Here is a 17,463-nt window from a genome sequence, read left to right on the forward strand (position 1 = left end):
AACTATGATCACAAAACTTCATTTAAGAGACACAGTTGTCACAATATTTTAGATTATTGGGATTAAATTTCAAATTAAATCCCCACTCATTAAATCTAAAATTAAGGATTTAGGAGTTTATATATTTATAGATTTGGGATTCTAAAATATGTGACCATCAATCGTGGTTGGTGACAGAGGTGATAATTGACGATGACTGATAATATAATTAGAATGAGAGATTTTAATTTTTCGGGTTCTTTTATAATTTCAGAAAAAGTTTGGATTTTTTAAAATAATAATATTTTTTATTTTTTAAATAAAAATTTAAAAAATATATAAATGTGATATGTATCTCTTATCGATTTTTTTTAACTGTTGTTATGATGTATGCACCTAAAAATGTAACGTTGAGAATATTACACACATAGTTTTAACCACACAAAAACTAGACACCTAAAGTTAACTTAGAATATAGTTTGAACACTTATTTTTATATTAAACCTAAAATTTAATTAAACTTAAAAATTTAAATATATAATTAAACAAAATCATAGTTATATATTTTATTACGTATTAATTCAAATTTCATTAATAATTTTGAAATTTTCGGTTTATATTAAAGTAACAATGTAAATATCAAAAACTAGATTTTTTAAACAAAGTCGAGCAACAAGGTTTGAAGAAAAGAAGTGGCTAAAAGTTTTAAATATATAATTTAATAAGATCGTTCTTAACTTGTTTTATTACGCATTAAATTAAATTTCATGAATTAAATTACTTCAGAAGTTAAAGGAATGGGTTTCATTCTTAGATGTTCTAGATTCGAGCACCATAGACTGTCATGTTATTTAAGTGTTCCTTGTCAAATGATTGAAGATATTTAGAACATATACTACCACGTCTAAGCACCCTATATAAGATATTTAAATCCTGACGTTTGCGAATAAAGCAAACTGTGATGGAAGGATCGCCCTCATATTTAATTTTTATGATACTTGATTCGCATTAATCAATTAATAGATCGAATATCGATGATTATACGAAAATGATGACAAAGTAAATCAAAGAGAAAATTAACTCAAAAGTTCATAATGAAAGATGGTTTAACACAATACAACTTAGATGGTTTACACAACTGATATTTCAGCAAGAAGCAACTTTATTTGTCGAGGAAGGTGAATCCAGACCCACTCAATTTCTCCTCCACGATGTTGTCAAGGCGCTCACCCATCTCATCACTCAAATAATTCCTCCAATCCCCAACTTTCCCCTTCTTAAAATATGCACTATTCTCCATTATCCCATCCTTTTCACCTGCTTACCACTCTTATTAACCTCTAAATTACTCAAACTCTCAAAGCTACATAGTTGTATGATCTCCTGTATCTTCCTTTCTCTTTCTTCTTTCAAGCTGAAAGGGTACCCAAAGAACTTAGCCAATTTCTTCACACATGATTCAGTCTCCTCCTTCATCACTTCATATCTCAAGAACAACATTCTTTCAGGGTGCTCCAAGCTTTCTTTCCAGTACCCTAACACATGGTCCCAGTATGGTCCAAAAGAAGACATGTTGCAAGTCAAACTCTCTTGGAATTATATAAAAACAATCACATGTGGAGCAATATAAAACACAAGTGCATGTCGACAAGAAGATCCAAACTTTGCAATTAAAATATCAATATGTCTAGAAAAGTCTTGAAATCCTTGGCAATTAAGGAATTCAAGCACGCGACTAGAAGAATTTAGAAGCAAGTTAAGGCGGTTTATTACATATATATATATATATATGTGTGTGTGTGTGTGTGTGTGTGTAATTTGTAGCAAAGCAAGTGTGAGTAGTGAGCGAAAGAAAAAATACAAGTGAGGAAAGAGTAACGATTGAGAGAAAAAAATTAGAGAGAATTAAAAGAGACCTTAGCAAAGCTATATAAGGTGTTTATAAACTAGCCGCGACTAGTATTGTAGTATTGTAATATTGAGATAGTGTCGTTGTAACTTATTTTGTTTTTTTATAAATAATAGTTCGAGTTATAAATTACCGAGTGCCCATCTACGCTTCCAACAAGTGGCCTCAAAGCTTGGTTCGAGTTTAACGTGGTGGAGAAGATGACCAACATGATTCAACCACAAATTTCAAGATTGACAAAGACGAATTATGGCAATTGGAGCATTCAAATGAAGGCATTACTAGGCTCCCAAGATTGTTGGGATATCATCGATGATGGTTACACCGAGCCTGAAAATGCAGCAGCAGAAGTAACTATGGCCAATGAAGAAAAGAAGGTATTGAAGGAATCCCCAGAAAAAGATAAAAGAGCGTTGTTCTTTATTTTTCAAGGAGTAGACGAATCTACCTTTGAATTTTTTTTGATGCGAAGACTGCAAAACAAGCGTGGGAGATTTTGCAAAAATCTCTAAAAGGTGCCGAAAAAGCAAAGAATGTACGCTAACAAACTCTCAGAGCTGATTTTGAGATGTTAAAAATGAAAAATACAGAAACCATTGATGATTATATTAGCTGTGCGAAAGCGGTCGTGAATAAAATGAAAAGAAATGGTGAATCACTCGACGATGTTAGAGTGATGGAAAAAATTTTGCGGTCATTAACAAGAAAATTCGATTACATGGTTATGGCAATCGAAGAATCAAAAGATTTATCCCAAATTTTGATCGATGAGCTTGTGGGATCACTTCAAGCCCATGATCAGAATATGAAACAAAATGAAGATTTTGAAAATTTGGTGCAAGCTCTACAAAGCAAAATGAATGTCAAAGAAGGAGAAGCTAGCAGCAGCTACACACAAGATCGAGGAAATCATGGTGGTTATCGTGGTAGATACAGAGGAGGATGAGGAACTCGTGGATGTGATGGTCGATCATATGGCATCGATTAAATAAGTGAAAATAATCCAGCATCAGGCCGTGGACGAGGATTCAGAGGCCGTGGACGAGGATTCAGAGGCCGAGGTAGAGGCATATATCAACAAGGAAATAAATCCCAGGTACAATGTTATAATTGCAATAAGTATTGTCATTATAGTTATGAGTGTAGATCTGCTCCTAAACAAGAAGAAAGAAATAACGTAGAAATAGCTGAAGAAGAAAAAATTGAAAAATCTCATGTATTCCTCACTTATAAAGGAAATGAAGAATTCAAGAAAAATATTTGGTATCTTGATAATTGTGCCAGCAACCATGTGTTTGGTCAAAGGGAACTGTTTTTGAAATTAGATGAAACAATCCATGGGCGAGTAACGTTCGGAGATGACTCGCACGCAAAACTAAAAGGAAAAGGAGAAGTCATGATTACTCAGAGAAATGGAGAAAAGAAATACATTTCAGATGTTTATTATGTATCTGCTTTGAAAAGCAATATCATCAGTCTTGGTTAACTCCTGGAAAAAGGATATGAAGTGTAGATGAAGAATCAATCACTTTCCATCAAAAATAAAGAAGGAAAATTGATAGCCCAAGTTGATATGACTCAAAATCTTCTCTTTACAATTGATATCGAGTCGGGAGAAGTCAAGTGCATGAAGACCGCAATCAAATATGATTCATGGATATGGAATCTAAGATATGGACATCTTGGATTTTCTGGTTTGAAGCTGTTATAAAAAACAAGCATGGTGAAAGGACTACCAGAGATCAACCCTCCAAATCAATTATGTGAGGCTTGCATCAAAGGAAAGAAACATAGACAAAGCTTTGAAGTTGGTAGATCCTGGCGTGCCCGAAGACCGCTGGAGATAGTACACACAGATCAGGTCCTTTTGATATACCATCACTTGGCGGTAACGGGCACTACCTAACTTTCATTGATGATTTTTAGTAGAAAATGTTGAATTTACATATTGAAAGAAAAATCAGAAGCGCTGGAAAAAATGAAAGAATTTAAAGCAATGGCGAAAAAACAAAGCTGTCAATATTTGAAGACACTCAAATCAGATAGAGGAGGCGTATATACATTAAAGTTATTTGAAGAATTCTGTAAGGAGCATGGCATCATCCATCAACTAACTGCCAGATACACGCCACAACAAAATGAAGTTGCAGAAAGAAAGAATCGCACAATTCTGGACATGGAAAGATGCATGATAAAAGGTAAACAACTACCGAGAAATTTATGGGCTGAAGTAGTTCGATGTGCAGTTTACCTATTGAACAGATGTCCAACAAAAAGTGTGAAGTATATGATGCCAAATGAAGCATGGAGTGGACAGAAACTAGGAGTTGGACACCTCAAGATTTTTGGATGCATCGCATATGCCCACGTTCCTGAACAGACCAGAGAGAAGCTTGATGACAGAGGAGAAAAATGTATTTTCATTGGCTATGATGAAAGAAACAAAGCTTACAGATTATATAATCTTCTTACCAAGAAAGTAATAATTTCAAGAGATGTCGAGTTCGATGAAGCAGACTATTAGAGATGGAGCAAGAGGAAAAGAAAGTTGAAGGACTATTTTTTTAATGAAGATAAAGATGGTGATCTTATCAATCAAGATGAACAAGTTGATGATCAAAGTCCTCAATAAAATGTATCATCGTCGTCAAGCAGCAGCAGCGATGCTAGCAACATAATAGAAGATTCTGAAGCACCTCCCATAGAAGTTCGAAGATCCACAAGATAGAGAAGAATGCCAAAAAGGTACAATGATTATGAATTAAATAATGTTTCACTTTTCTGTTTACTTGTGAATAGTGATCCAATAACATACGAAGAAGCGGTTGAAGATGAAAAAATGGAGGAATGCAATGGATGAAGAAATTTCATCAATAGAAAGAAATGATACATGAGATCTAACAAAACAACGAGAAGGTTATAACCCAATTGGATTAAATGGGTTTACAACACTAAGACCAATAAAGAAGGAAAGGTCGAGAAGCACAAAGCAAGGCTAGTTGTCAAAGGTTATAAGCAAAGACAAGGAATAGAATATGATGAAGTATTTGCTCTAGTAGAAAGGATCGAGACCATTAGACTTCTCACAACAATTGCAGTATAAAAAGGATGGAAAATTTATCAGATGGATGTGAAGTCAACATTTCTTAATGGCTACCTAGAAGAAGAAGTTTATATTGAGCAACCACCTGGGTACATTAAAAATAGACATGAAGACAAAATTTACAGAATGAAGAAAGCTCTATATGGTCTGAAGCAAGCCCCGCGAGCATGGAACACGAGAATTGATGAATATTTCCAGAGAAATGGGTTCATAAAGAGTCCATACGAACATGCCTTATACACAGAAAAATGAAGACGATGATATCATGATTGTGTGCTTATATGTAGACGACATGATTTTCACAGGAAATAATCCAGGTATGTTCAATGATTTTAAGAAAGCTATGACTAAAGAATTTAAAATGATAGATATTGGAGAAATGTCATACTTCCTTGGAGTTGAAGTAAAGCAAATGCAAGAAGGAATATTTATATCACAAAAGAAGTATGCAGAAGAAATTTTAAGAAAATTCAAAATAGAAGATTGCAAGCCGGTAGCCACTCCAGAAGAACCAGGAATCAAATTAAGTGTGAATTCAACAAGAGAGAAAGTGAATCCGACGTTGTTTAAAAGCATCGTTGGAAGTCTAAGGTATCTGACTATCACACGACCAGACATAACATACGCTGTGGGATTGGTAAGCAGATTCATGGAGCATCCGAAACTAGATCATTGGATTGCAGTAAAAAGAATCCTCATATATGTCAAAGGTACAACAAATCATGGTTTATTCTACACGCGATCAGAAAATTCGAAGTTGGTTGGTTATTCTGATAGTGATTATGGGGGAGACTTAGACGATCGGAAAAGCACAATTGGATATCTATTTCATATCGACTCTGCAGCATTTTCATGGTCATCAAAGAAGCAACAAACGGTAGCTCTTTCAACATGTGAAGCAGAATACATAGCCGCAGCAGCGTGTACTTGCCAATCAATGTGGTTAAAGAATATTTTGAACGAGCTAAATTTGGCACAAGAAGAACCAATTACAATTTATGTTGACAACAATTCTACAATTTCCCTTGCCAAGAATCCAGTCTCTCATAGTCGAAGCAAGCATATCAATACAAAGTATCACTTTATACGAGAGTAGGTGAAGAACAAAAATGTGGAGCTAATTTACTGCAAAACTGAAGATCAACTAGCAGATATTTTCACAGAACCATTGAGAGCAGATATATTCAACCGACTCAAAGAAAAGCTTGAAATTGAAAGTCGAGTTTGAGGGGGAGTGTTGGAAGTCAAACTCTCTTGGAATTATATAGAAACAATCACATGTGGAGCAATATAAAACACAAGTGTATGTCGGCAAGAAGATCCAAACTTTGCAATTAAAATATCAATATGTCTAGAAAAGCCTTGAAATCCTTGGCAATTAAGGAATTCAAGCACGCGGCTAGAAGAATTTAGAAGCAAGTAAGGCGGTTTATTATATATATATATATATATATATATATATATATATATATATATATATATATATATATATATATATGTGTGTGTAATTTGTAGCCAAGCAAGTGTGAGTAGTGAGCGAAAGAAAAAATACAAGTGAGGAAAGAGTAACGAGTGAGAGAAAAAAATTAGAGATAATTGAAAGAGAGCTTAGCAAAGCTATATAAGGTGTTTATAAACTAGCTGCAGCTAGTATTGTAGTATTGTAATATTGAGATAGTGTTGTTGTAACTTATTTTGTTTTTTTATCAATAATAGTTCGAGTTATAAATTACCGAGTGCCCATCTACGCTTCCAACAAGACACACCTTTACGGAACAAATCAACGGCTTCCTCAATGGAAACAAAGGATTCTTCTTTGCCTGATTTGTTGGTTTTCACCATCTTTTTGAAGAAATGCCACATGGAAACAAATGTGTCCTTTGGATCTCTACAAAGGTAGACGATTTTACAACCCGAATGTGTTATTGATTTCGGCAGACATGTGTAGCGGAGGTGTGAGGCGTAGAGTAGGATTCTGGGACCTTTGGGTGAGTACAGTACTCGCCCAATTCCAGCATTGGGATGCAGTCGTGGGGCAATGCGTTTCGGATAGGGCTGTCGGAATCGTCGAACATGGTTCGGGTTATGATGGTGAAACTTAAGGCCTTGAGCCAAGTGCAACCGGTTTTGATGAAGTTGCAGAGGTATATGTCACCGGGTTGAGCCTGGGAGTAATATTGAGCGTGCAGGGCTCCTTTGATAAAGAAGGAATGGAACCAAAAGTGTTGGTATGAGCGAAGAGACATCATAGAACTCCAACCATTTTCTTTGGGGAGAGTTGATATCTTCTCCTCGTATTTTTGCAGGGATTCCGGTGTGTTATTCGATGCAATGAGCTTTGACTTGGACAAAAATTCCATATCTGGTCACGAGGTAAGAAAAAGAAAAGCTTTCTTCTTGGTAGGAGAAGGACGAGCAAGAAATTATTGTACATTAAGAATTTATATAATTCATTAAACTTCAGTAAAACACACAATAGAAATTAAATAACATATAAATTAGGCTAATCATGTTGCGAATAAAAGTTATATTCATTTATCGATGATTTATCACACGGTCTTTGGTAAAAAGGCGACGTTTTGTGTTTATAGTATTCTAATCCTTAATCTATATTCAAACAAACTCTTAATCTTATTTTATATCTTAACTTTAAATGTATATGAAAATAAACTATTAACATAAAAGTGTCATCTTCTTAGCAAAGACAACTTGTACTCCCAACTTGATTAGCCTAATTTTGACGTTTTCTAGTTTTTTAAGATATTAAAATAATAAAGGAGAGATAGATCCAAGGCAGCACAAACAAACTGATTTTAATACATTTGGGTAAATGAAAAATAGCACATCAACTATTTTACAATAATAATTTGAAAAATATGTAAGAAAAGAACACTTGATTAATTATATTATCATCAAGGAAACAAGTCAATGGTAGTTGTGTTAAATAGGACGATTTTAATAATACGCAATGAAAGACACGTAGGGTATTTGGTGTCTTCATGAAGACGTATGAAAGACATGTCATCTTCTGTATGGAGTTAGAGAGGATAAACACGAGTAATAATGCAAAAGACGTCGTATCTTCTATATGTCTTTCTAAAGACGCTAGGTGATTCACATGATTTTTGATTGGCACTATAACATTTACCTTATTTGAAAAAATAAATTCTCCAACGTCTATATGAACAAATTCATTTTTCCCAATATATTATTTCATCAAATTTGCCCAAAAATTTGAAGAAAAGATGGATGAAATCAATATTTAATTGAAGAAATAAGGATTTGAGTGATTTAATTGGACATACTAATCATACCTGTAATATCCTCAAGAGAATCAGATTATTTAAACAAGAATGAAGAGAGACAGTGCATGGTCAAGGCTTCTAATGGACCCCTGATTATCTCAACAGATCACTAACCCCTCAACCACTTACACCAGTGCAGCACAACAACCTAGCTGCACTTGATGATATATCATAACATTCATCTTACTTCCTATATTTTACAAATAAAAAACAACCTACAAGACAAAAACACAATCAAAAAGAAATAATAAAGGAATACCAAAGAACAAGAATCATACCTCGCGCTTAGGTAAATTAACTGTATGAATAATCGCGTGGGATGTATCTTTATATAATTGCCATCTAAACTATGTACTTTGCACAAAATTATACTTTTGGCTTAGATACACAATTTCCCTCTAAACTATCTATTTTCTATTGAGTTATCTCTTAAAGTATCTTTTAGGATATCTTGTCCCTTAAAATTTAAGTCGTTAGGTCATTTGACTCAAATTGTAAATTCTATTAAAAAAAACAAAGGTAAATTATATATTTAGTCACTCAACTATTTCAATGGTTTCGTTTCGATCATCTAATTATTTTTTTTCAAAATCATCACTAAATATAAGTTTTTATTCTGTTTTGATCATCAAAACTACGGTATCCATGAAAGCAATCAGATTCTTAACGTTCAAGCTTGTAGAACTGGCCCATACTGGTTTCCCCAAACCGAAAATCAACTTTGTAGAGAGGAAATCTGCATAAACTAGTGAAAATAAAATGGATCGCCTCTCCCTTAATTACTCGACTCAAATAAATCCTCATCAGCCTTAAGCTTCCCCACGTATTCTTTGTCGATTTTTCTAATGGATTCCCTCATATGCCTAACAAGATTACACAAATCGTATTTTCCATTATCCATGAAAGAAATTGTTGCAGCAACTTGAAAAATGTTCCCAAAAGACTGAGGTAAAAGCAGCAGCTCAATTTTTTTAACTGTTTGATTATCTCTTCGCATATTACTTGAACCTCGAGCTTGAGGATTTATATTTCAACACTTAAGTATATAAACATAAATATTATGCTTAATATAGTTTTAATCAGGTCAGGTACTGTTATTGAAATTTATACTATGATGTGCGGATTTTAAAGGTTACATTAAAAATTTCAAGGAATATGAAATTAGATAATTAATAAAAAATATAAAAAAAACTTAAAATATAAGAGAACTTGAATTTTTTTAGGGATTCGGTTATCCCTAAATGAGGTGTTAACATTGTGTGGACCAAGCATATTAGTACATGCACGTATATAACCATACTTGATTTATTTTTTAATTTGAAAGTTTTGCTAGATTTATATAATATTCAAAATAAATATAAAAAATTAAAACTTTTAAAATTAATAAATAATTTAAAAATCTTTTAAATAAAGTTATATAAAGGAAAAACTAATGTTTTTATAAATCAAATCATTTCATTCAAAAAAAATTATTGAATTATAAAAATAAAACTATTAAAATAATTGAATGATTAAATATATAATTTACCCTTGTACTTATAAACTAGTTAATGATATGCATAGTTTACGAGGAACGGAACATTTAAGCAAAAATAAAATCAGAAAAGGAAAGAGAGAGCTCTTCTCAACTCTCTTTCCTCTATTATTTTCGATATCTTATGCTCCAATTCGAACGGGGATGGGTATAATTTTAGCGAGTAGTGGGCGGGTGTGGATTTATAAAGTGGTACCCGTCATGGGTGGTGGGCGGGTAATGGGTTTGAGAAATTACCCGCCCCACATCCGCTCACCCAGTTAAATATCTATTAAATTTTGGACCATTATGAATTTAGGTATAATTTTAGAGACTAATTTATAAATTTTAATATTGTATAATATATAACATATAATTTATCCAAATATTAAGGATATTTAGACTTTAATCTGGTCTTTAATTAGAGAAATATTCGGCTCTTTGATTAAACCCATAATCCCACTAACCAAGTCACTTTTCATGTTCTTTAGCCCATGATGCCCATCCAAACACAAATTAGCCGTACTATAAGCATTAACATCAAAAGCAGCAGTTTCCATGTTCTTTAGCCCCTCAAAACCCATATTAGGCGCACTATGAGCATTAACATCGAAAGCAACACAACAATCCAGCTCTGCGACTACGTGCTCCCTACAATCTGTCTCCATAACATTCGTAGAGCTACTCCTCTGACAAATTGAAGCATGCGCTGCTACCCCATCACGAACTGTCAAGGAACCAACTCTAACATCCTATTAGTTTGCTGTCAGACGGGTCTAGATGGGTATGTCGCTTGTGGGTAGTGGGTGTGGGGATAGATTTGAAAATGTACCCGCGTGGGGGTGTGGATTTGAAAATTTATACCCATCATGTGGTGGGCGGGTGGTAGATTGAAAAATATTAGGTGGGTATGGGGATGGGGAGGGAGTATCCGCACCCGACCCGCCCGTTTTCCATCTTTATTATCATCTCCCTGTGTATCCTACTTTACCATGTGAAGTAGCTTTCCTCTCCTCCCCTCCATGGCACTGCCAGTCTTAAACCTTCCATTGTTCATCCTCTCCTTACTCTGTTGTTCAAGAAGCCAGCTGGTGATGCAACCTACAAACCTTTTCAAACTATACTTGGTTATGCATAGCTCTGCACTCAGATGGTCGCAGTTTCCTTCCCAACACAGCCCAAGCAATGGCTCTTGCTTCCTTCCACATTGATGGCATTGCCACTCTTGCTAAACATATCCCAGTTTGTTCATCATCTCTTTATTTTCCTTCATTTTCTAAAACTGGGTTTTCGCCTTTTTTGTTTCTTTTTTTCATCATTTCTCTTTTTTCTTTTGTAGGTTATGGATCTTGTATGTACCCATCTTCTCAAAGGTATTCATGTTTTTCCCTCCATTTAGGTTATGGATCTTGTTTGTATATGTACCCATCTTCTCAATGGTATGCATGTTTTTTCCTCCACCTCTACTCCTTCAGCTTCACAAATTCTACATTTTTTTCTGTATACTGTCACTAGTGCTAATAGTGGTAATATGCATGGTTATCAAAATCGGATCGGATCGGATCGGTCGGTTCAACCGGTTGAACCGTGAATCGGTAGTCTGTCCGGTTCGGCTATCTCACAAAACCGGTCTCGCAATGAACCGGCTGAAAATCGCTAGAACCGACTGAAAATCGCTAGAACCGACTGAAAATCGGTAAAACTGGGGTGAACCGGTTGAAAACTGGCAAAATCGGTTTGACGGTTCACTTTTTTTCTTTTAAAAAAATTAAACCAGACGACGTCGTTTGTTCAACGAGTCAGGTCAAATTCGAGTATTGCTAAGCTCGACTCGAACTCGAAAACTTTAAAAGTAAGCTCAACTCGACTTAAAAACTCACTAGCTAAAAATTATCAAGTTCAACTCGAACTCGAAATATAATATTAAAACTTGAACTCGAAAAGGCTCAAACTCAAAAAAATTTAGAAGTTCGATTGAAGCCTAAAATTTGAGCTCAATTGAAGCGAAAGAATAGTTCGCTCTGTGCTTACTAAAAGGCTCCATAATTTTGAATATCAAATTACCTCTATTATTTATAGAAGTAAGTTGGAATGCTCTTCTATATTTCTTAACCATGTGAGATTGTTTTGTTTTCATATTTTTACTCTTTAAATTTTTGGGATGATCTTCTATGTTTTTTAGCCATGTGAGATTGTTTTTTTAAATTAAACCAAATGACATCATTTGTTATGATTTTTTTAAACCCCAATTTTATTTTTTTGATTATAGTTTTATAATTATATTTATTATTTAATATGTTTTACCTTAAATATTATGTTGTAGTTGATTTGAATCATTTTGTTTCACTTGATTTTATGGTTTTTAATTTATATATGTTATGACTTGTGATATTTTTATACCTTTTAATATTGTAAACTTAAAAAAAGTGTTACATATATATTAATATTGCTTTGAATATAATGTAAAATTTTAAAAAATATTATTTTATATAAAATCCGGTTCAACTGTAGTTTAATCTGGTTGAACCAGTGAACCAGTACCTTCATCGGTTCAATGTCCGGTCCGATTTTAAAAACATTGATAATATGAGTTAATTGAAGGCTTAAAGTAAAAAAATAAGTATTTAAATGAAACCCCTAAACATTGTTTTCCAAATAAATTTGTTTTTAAATTATTATATTTAATCATTTTAAATTTTATTTTTTAATTAAAAATTATTTTTTACTAATAAAATATTAATACCTTATGTACAATTTAAATATTTATTTTGATTAAAAAATAATTTAGGAACTTATAGTGAAAAAAATTAATTTAGGGATTTTTTCTAGTTTAAGCCTTAAATTAATAAAGATTAAATTATTCTTAAAATTATAATATGACATTATATTTTAATTTTATTTTGATAATTTATTGTTAAAATGTTATATATATATATATATTATTAAATATTAATAATAATATTAACATGATATTTTTTATTTTTAAATATTGATAAAATATTATTTTATAATGATACAATAATATTATTATTAATTTTTTAATGATAAATAATTATAATATAACTTAGATGTAATCTTAAATATGATTTTATAAAATAATAATAATTAAATAATTAAAATAAAGAATTTATCCATGAATTAATTATCATTTTTCGTATTTGAATGAACAATGCATGTGAATTTCTAGTGCAGTCAACATTTTTCTCTCGTGATTCTGCAATTTAATAGATGCGTGACACGTGTATTTATGGATGGCGTCTTCGTCTCTAACCGCTCATTTTGTGCGTGTCTGATTACTTTTTCCAATGCCTTGGTTTCCCCGCTTGGCCTATTCTGTTTACGTCTGCCATGTTTCTATGGGACCGGCTCTTTCTTTTTAACCGTTCCATGAGTCTCGGCATTCAATTATCGAGATTTTATGGGCGAATTTCTCTAAAAATTATCTTTATTTTTTTTTTCAGACACTTATATAAGTATATTTTTCAATCTAACATCTTTTATAGAAAGGTGTGATTCATGTATCGTGCCTTACGTTGATGTGATGCCACGTGGCACCACGTTGGGTAAGGCGCGGTGCATAGGCCGCGCCTTACTGTTGTCTGACACACGCGCCAGATAGGCGCGGTGCATGGGACACACCTTGTATAATTGTATCTGCATTTCTCGGTTTTAAAGCGTTTCCTCTCGGCTATAAATAAAACGCTCTCACTCTGTAAACTTTCACACAACAATTATCTCAACCGAAAACATCAAACAATAATCCTCTCAACCAGTAAATATTACCCGACAATCCTCTTATCTTTAATTCAGAAGTTCGTTCGATCTTTCGTTGTAAGGTAATTTTTTATAATTATATATGATTATTTGAAAAAAATATTGTACTAATTGTTTTCAATTAATTTTATGATTGTAAAATTGGAAAGCGGGAGCATACGTCGAAATATTTTTGCCGATACAATAATAATATAAAGTTATATTTTTTAAATTATTTACGTTTATGTGTAAAAATTTTATTACGTTATATTTTAATTCATTTATTATTTATTTAATTAGGTTTGTTTCAGGTTTTTTTTTTGCATATATAAGATTGTCTCACTTTCAAACTCTAAAAATGACGCGAATTTCAGCTATTGCTTATTATGATAGAAAAATTCGGGAAGATGAAAACGGCGTTGTTTTCGTATCAAATCATTATGTTAAAATATCATTAAAGAGAAACATAACTCTTGAGGAGCTGATAACGAAGATTTCAAGAAAAATTCATGTTGGAAGTACTAGAAAAATGTCGTCGCTTCAGTACAGATTTCCAACATCATTGTTTCCGTTAACTTATATAGTGTTCGAACTATCGAACAATGATGATGTTGAAATGATGGTTGATTCTCAAAATCATTATTCAGACGCCGATATGGAGATGTATGCAAAGTTTGTTGAAGTGTGTGCTGTTCGAGGTCTGTCATTAAGCTCCCACTATGGGCTGACTGAACAAGCTGATCAAGTTGATAGCCCAACTACAGTAATGTATAATGATTTGAATGCCATAATGAGAAATTCACATCGTGGTGTCATCCCATCAACTTTAATGGGGAGACATTCATCAGCATTTCCTTACGATCTGTACCGAGGTGGGTCCACGAACAATCCATATGCCAACATCGCGTCTAGTTCAAGGGGAAGACATTCATCTGCCAATTTATTTGACCTAAATATAGAGATGCCCTCGACGCAACAATCTGTGCAGTTTTCATTTGACACGATGGCTTCAAGCTCTAGGGGAGGCATTTTACTGCGAGCTTTTTCGATCTCAATGTCGTTATGCCTTCTAGTTCAAGGGGAAGGCATGCAAGTAGTAGATTCTTCGACCTAAATGTGGAGAGCATGGAGGAACCATCATCTCCGCCAGAAGAACCGCTTCGTGAGTTAGGTGGGATGATGCTGAGACTGGACTATTCATTCACCCAGAATCACTGCAGTTCAACTCCGATGATGATAATGATGTAGATGAAGTTCCTACAAATGTGGCACAAACTGAACCTCTAGTACACATGTATGAAGCTGATTATGGTGCAATGTACGGGCCAGAATTTGCGGATATGCTTAATCTCGGTGACTATGGATTTTACTCATCAATAAATAATAGTGAGTTATATATAGACATGGAGTTTTCAAGAAAAGAAGAAGCGACGATAGCTATAAAAATTTACAATATCCATAATTATGTTTAGTCCAGAGTCGACCGCTCTACGCTAGAAAAGTATTCTGCCACTGTGTCCGACGTGAAAACGTATTCAATTGGATGGTTCGTGTATCGAAGAGGATGAGGAAAAATAATATGTTGAGTTAATCGATCGACGAAATCGGCCAAGAGGGGGTGAATTGACAATTAAAAATTTGGTGGAAGCTTTTACAGAAAATTGAAAGTAATTGCACAGCGATTTAGAGTGGTTCGACTTTCTCAACCAAAGTCTATGTCCACTACCTTAGCTATCCACATTAAGGATTTTCCAACAAATTCACTAATTTGTCCTTTCTTTTGAGGACAAAGAGTAACCTTACAACTCCCTCAAGAATTATACCCCAATTCTTTAGCACATTCTTTTTCAAAGAGAAATACACAAATTTGCAAACTTACAAGGAAAACCTCACAAGGCAATATGTTTGCACAATTCTAGAAAAAAAATAAGAACACTCAAAGATAATTATAAATGACCACAAATTGTGTTCTTGAAAGCAAAATGAATATTGAAAGGAAATTTGGCTTGAATTGCACAAACTTGATGTTTGATGCTTTCTCTCTTGTTTCTCTATGATTTCTTCTTGATTGTTGTTGATCAATGGCTTTAGAACTTGTTTAAATACTCCTTCAAATGATTCTGAACGTTGGGGATGATTAGTGGAGTCAATATAGCCATTTAAGTGTGAAAATAATTAATAAAATCAGTTGGGAGCGTCAGTGCATCGATGCATACACTAGGTGCATCGGTGCATCAAGTGTAAAATTCAAATATTTTGACCGTTGGACCCTTAGTGCATCGGTGCACTAAGAGTGCACCGATGCATAAAATGCATTCGATGTTTCAAAATAGCCTGAGTGCATCGATACATCAAATGCATTCGATGTTTTCATAAAACTCTAAGTGCATCGATGCATAGTATGTGCATCGGTGCATGAAATGCATTCGATGTTCAATTTATTCCATGGTGCATCAATGCATGGATTGGTGCATCAATTTGAAAAATTGATTTTAGGCTTGATTTTGGTTCAAAATACTTTGTGAAAATTGTTTCAAAAATATATTAAGTATAAAATACAATTTTACACATTTAGTAAGGTTTGAATTTGATCTTGAAAAGACTTGGAGTAATTGATTTGATATTCAAATAATTGAGTCGAATATACTTATAAAATCATTTGTAAAATCTTAAAATTCTTTTAACTTAATTTGTTATATCGAAACATTAAAATGTTTTCAGCAATCTCTTCCTTTTTGATATAACAAAACATGTGTGTAATTTTAAGATTTTCTTTGAAAATAAATTTTGAAAAATTAAGTTTGAAATTACTCCCCCTTACTTTAACACTTCTCCCCTTTAAAACATTTTAACACTTAACATTTCTCCCCCTTTTTGTTAAATCAAAAAGACTTTAAAAAATTGATTTAAACAAGGTTTTGAAAAACATAGTCAATTGATTAAATATATATATATATATATAGCTTAAGCTGCTAAGATCAAAGATCAAAAGAGAGATTAGCCATTAGTTTCATAAACAATATTCATAATCAAATGTTAAATGACATAATTGGTCATAATGAACTAATATGATGAAAAAGTTAATAAACATTAAGCTCAAAATAATAAAGTTAAAATCAAACCAAATATATATAATAAGTTCAGTCACCCAAGCATCCAATACATAACTCCTAACAAATTCAAACATTTAAGGATCCAAAATAAACATTCCAGAAACATCAAAATCAATCTAAGTTTTAGAAAACCAGGAAAGCATAACCAGGAAACAAATCTACTCCACCGAAGGATCGGGAGGAGGAGGAGGATAATGAGCTCGAACTTCAATAGTGAGAGCGTCCATTCGTTCACGCATCTCCCGCTGAAACTCAATAATCTGAGACTCCATGGAGGCAAACCTCAGATTAAACGACTCTAAGAAAGATTGAAAATATGGTGGCGTTTGATCTTCTTGCCGTGCTGGTTCTGGTGCAGGCTCATCGTCTGGTACGTGATCGTTAGTATCTTGCATGAGCTGCTGAAATTATGGATCATCGTTAGCAGCCGGTGCTGGAGGAGGAGGAGGAGCACGAGAAGAGCTAGGAGTAGCTCGTGAAGAACTCGCTCCCTGAGTTTTCTTACCGGGTCAAAAGACCCAAAGACCGGTTACCTCGTTTTGTTTCCAATCGACTTTCTTCAACGAGATGAGATTGATTGAGTTTTGGAGAGGAATAGGATTGTCAAGAGAGACATTTAGACCGAGTTTGATAAAAAGGTTACTAAGAAGACATCCATAAACTAATGTTTCGACATGTTTTGAAGGAACAATGTTTATGATGTCCACTAGTTGACTAAAAATATAATGTGGGGCACATTTATTTTGTTTTTATTCTTGAGACAGTGCATCCACCATAAATCCCTAGCA

General features: G+C 33.5%; 1 pseudogene; it reads right to left on the bottom strand.

The window, feature by feature from the left end:
* Positions 1–1,141: 1,141 nt before the first annotated feature.
* LOC120178351 lies at positions 1,142–7,351 on the bottom strand (annotated as a pseudogene).
* Between the last annotated feature and the right edge of the window lie 10,112 nt (positions 7,352–17,463).

The sequence above is a fragment of the Hibiscus syriacus genome, unplaced genomic scaffold (genome assembly GCF_006381635.1).
Source record: "Hibiscus syriacus cultivar Baekdansim isolate YM2019G1 unplaced genomic scaffold, ASM638163v2 tig00112347_pilon, whole genome shotgun sequence".
In the NCBI taxonomy this organism is placed as follows: domain Eukaryota; kingdom Viridiplantae; phylum Streptophyta; class Magnoliopsida; order Malvales; family Malvaceae; genus Hibiscus; species Hibiscus syriacus.